The sequence below is a fragment of the Cyanistes caeruleus genome, chromosome 11 (genome assembly GCF_971803275.1).
Source record: "Cyanistes caeruleus chromosome 11, bCyaCae1.hap1.1, whole genome shotgun sequence".
In the NCBI taxonomy this organism is placed as follows: Eukaryota; Metazoa; Chordata; class Aves; order Passeriformes; family Paridae; genus Cyanistes; species Cyanistes caeruleus.
In genome coordinates this window covers 5,094,027-5,097,903 of record NC_141711.1, presented here as the reverse complement: position 1 = coordinate 5,097,903, position 3,877 = coordinate 5,094,027, and the positions used below count along the sequence as shown (strand labels likewise).

At 44.2% G+C, this 3,877-nt stretch overlaps 1 long non-coding RNA gene across 1 annotated transcript; it reads right to left on the bottom strand.

The window, feature by feature from the left end:
• Window positions 1-270: 270 nt before the first annotated feature.
• Window positions 271-3,547, bottom strand: LOC147650954 (uncharacterized). The gene is made up of 3 exons (XR_015274937.1): window positions 3,125-3,547; window positions 2,372-2,419; window positions 271-1,579 (listed from the first exon to the last, which is right to left on the bottom strand). It is a non-coding gene; the product is annotated as an uncharacterized LOC147650954 (long non-coding RNA).
• Between the last annotated feature and the right edge of the window lie 330 nt (window positions 3,548-3,877).

Genomic DNA, 3,877 nt, shown 5'->3' with positions numbered 1-3,877 from the left:
TCAGACCTGAAAGTGGAGCACGGATTTCCTTGCAGAGCAAATTTCGCTTTTTGCAGAGTGTTTCATTTGCAACTCTATATCCATTTTTATTCCTCTTGAGGTTATTTTCATTATGAAATAAACTTTTAATATCATTCCAGTGTAATTATACATAAACCAACATATTGGCAAAAAGCCACAGAAGAGTGTTGTTGGTTAGATCATTAAAACAATTTGGGAATTTTTTGAGGAAACATCAGAAAATGCTGCTTCACCTAATTCAAAACATTGCAAGTGAAGGATTGTTCAAGAATTTGTTAGCTGAGGAGAAAAAACACTGTAACCTAAATTACTTTTTAATATTGTTTTTTACTTGAAACAGACTGAATTTCACAGAGACCTGCTTTCTTCCTTTGAAATTTATAATGATCAGCAAATACTTCATTTACATTTTAAAAAGTCTGAACTCAAACTGCAGTAATTGCAATTTACTTAAACGGGTTTTTTTCAACTAAGCCAGTTCTTTCCTTTAAATTCCTCCAGCTGATGAATAAGAATGGTTGAGATTTTGGGTTTCTGTCTCAGTTTGAGACAACAGCATTTTTTAAATCTTGAATTTGTCCACAGTTAGGAAACAATTCCCATAGTGCCATAACAGCCACAAGAACTCTGTGACAAATTGTAGCAGGTATTCAGATATCCAGAAGCTCTTGAGCACGGTGAACATGGTGATGATTAGTTCCTCAAGATCTCTTTGGTGGGCTGAGCACACCTGGGATCAGCATCAGACATTGCAGAGAGAATTATTTTGTACAAGGCTACACCAGCCACAGTGACAGCGTGATATAACACCTAACAAGGAAAGGCAATGCCACCCAAGTCATACATTACATTACATTACTGAAATGCAATAGAGCAAGGAGAAATGGGATTCAGTCCAATTGAAGGAACTCCTCACTGCCCCTGTGGTCCCACTGAGTGAGCCCCAGGCACTGGGGGCTGGTGGCACATCTCTTCCCATGGCCATTCCCTCCTCCCAGGGCTGTGCTCGTAGTCATCTGTGCCAGGAAAATGCCTTCTGTCCCCTTCTGAATCAAAACCAGACCTCGAGAATAACCAGAGGGCCCAGTTTTAGTCCTCTGGAGAGCAGTCTATGGACACAGAACATCCATCTTTAAGATGCTCCTCCAGTTCACACCAAGGCTCCCATGGCCTCCAGGCTGACACATGCCAGGGGAAGAACACGCCTGCCAGAAGACAATTTCTCTCCCAAGGCTCATCCCTGTTCACAGCTCCTGTCTTTACCCTGTTTGATATTCCTTTGCACAAACAGCCCCACTCTCACCAGTTCCTGCCCTCTGACACGCATTCCTAAAGGCAGCACCCCACAAAAAGTTTGCTTCCCATTATATTTCTTGATCTTCACAGCCACTGTCACCTCCTCCCACCACACCATATGTTCCCCATCCCTTCCCTGCTGAGCAGTCTCTGGTCTCTGAAATCTGACAGCTGAAGTGACCTCTCCCTCCTGGTCCCCAGCTCTGTCTCAGCAGAAGTCAGGGACTGCAGTTGGCACACTCTGCTGTCCTCAAGAACACACCTGCAAAAAGGGTAAAAGCATGTCCTCATTCCACCCTTAATCAGCTCTCTCTCCTGATGCTGTGGGATTTTTGGACACAGAGGCCTCCTGTTATTTGGCTATAGAGTGCTTAGGCACGTCCTCTCACCTGGCTGAGGTCAATGGGTGCTTCATAACACAGAATCTGTCCCCCATATTACTACAGACTATCCATTTCTGAAGCCTTTATATCACATTTTTCTCACCAGCACCACAGAAGAGCTTCTGCCATAGTGTGAACTCTCAAAGACATTCTCAAGACACAAGGTCAGAATCTCACCCATAAACAAACCAGTTACTGCTGTTGGTGCCCCAGCTCCGCAGCCAGGACTAAAATAAAGCAAAGTTCTCTTATCTTCCACAGTATAAAACACCCAGCAATCAGAGGCTTATTAGCAGATAATGATTTACTTTCTACCCACCAGTTATTTGCAGAGATCATCCACTCTCCCTGTCTGAAGTATCATCAGGGTTTCTCCAAAAGTCTACTCCATTTATCATTAGGGGGATTTACACTGTAAACAGGACAGCTGCATTACTAAGTCTAATTACCCTGAGAAGACAAAGCACCGTGTGCCTACACATTGTGCTGGAATTAGAAGTCCTGGTAGAACAGGAGAGAGGCTTTTAATTAAACAAAGTCAGTTACCTTTCACAGAAAGCCTACGATTTAATTTAAGCGCACACACAGGAAGAACAGCAGGTCAAGCACCTTCCCCATCTCATGAACCTGAAGCCTAGTGATTGCCACACACAACAATCATTTCTACCTACCTGCCTCACATTTCTCTTTAGGAGTATTTCTCTTCTTGTCTTTCTTTCCTTTAATTAGAAGTAAGGAAAAGGTTGTAGTGACTTCATAGCATGTCAGGTTTAATCTGCATAAGACCCCACCACATGTTGGGGGGATGTGTGGCAGGAGTTTTTAATAAAGGATTACAGAATGCACCTGCTGTGGCTGAAATACTGTGAGTTTTTTTTCATTTCTGGGAGGCCTGCATTAGGTCAGCTTTGACTTGAACATTTATTACTCATCAACCTTTGGCATTGGGATGGAGTCTAGAGCATGGTGGTGGTATCAGCTGATTCAAATTGCCAAAAAAGTGATCAGGTTGTTTGCACAAAACCAGAGAAGTGTTTGTCTTAATGGCTGCTGCAAAGATGGGTAGGATTCCTCTGCCCCAGACAATATTGGTTTTTTTGTTCCCAAATGTCATCAGATAATGACTTTTATGCCAACAAGTTAATTGCAAAAGCAAAGCAATGAAAATTTATACCGAACCATAGTCACGTCTTTTCTGCATTTGCTTCCAATTTAATGTAATGAACAGAGAATTTCGTGAAGGAAGATTGCAGATGCCATGGAAAATAAATGCTGCTTCTGAGCAAAACCATCACGCAGCCAAATGAGCTGCCAACCCTCCCCCTTGCACTGTTCATTTCTTCCATCTTCCACAGGGTGGGGGACATGGGGTCAGTCACTTTGTCCATGTGGAGGAGCTCAGCCCAGAGCTCCCCAGGACACACCTTTGGCCATTTGGTGCAGGTTTGGGACAGACATCCTCACTCCAACCATCTGCAGCAGCTCCACACTGCTCAGGCAGCTCCAGGATCACTGGGACAGACTGAGGCAGTGTCTGTACACTCTCCCATGCATTTGAGAAGCCTCTTGCTCACACTTCATCTTCCAGTTTTGAGGTGATCTGAGCTAAGAACAGCTCTCTGTAGAGCACTGCTGGTGTGTGCAGCTGCACTGCCTGTTTCAGGAGCCAGCACTTACACACACCACTTCACCAGGGCTGCAGAGCTGGACCAAACGCCCTGGAAACAGCCCCCTTTGGGATGCTGGGTGTCTCCTTTGGAATAAATCACTTGCCAGCTCATTGCTCACAGCTGCCAGTGTGCACCAGAGTTTTTGGTGCATTCCAGCCCTGTGCCTTCTAATGGCTCACGGTAGAAGTGAGAGACATCCTGAAAATACCCGGAGCACTGACAGGTGCTAATGGGGGCTGCTCTCCTGCTTTAAAGCAATCCTATTAACACATTATGCTGCAACTGAGGGTAATTATTTCCAAGGGAAATGGCTCACCGTGACCCACAATAGGCTCTCATAATGGCGATTAAACTCACATGTGACTAATACATATAAGACATTAACTGAAGTTTGAGGATTTATTAAGATTTGCAGAGACATCTCCAGGCCACAGAAGATAGTCTCCTTGGGCTGCAGAAACCAAATACAAAGAAAGAAAAGTTCTCGTTTGCTTCTAAAGGCTAAGT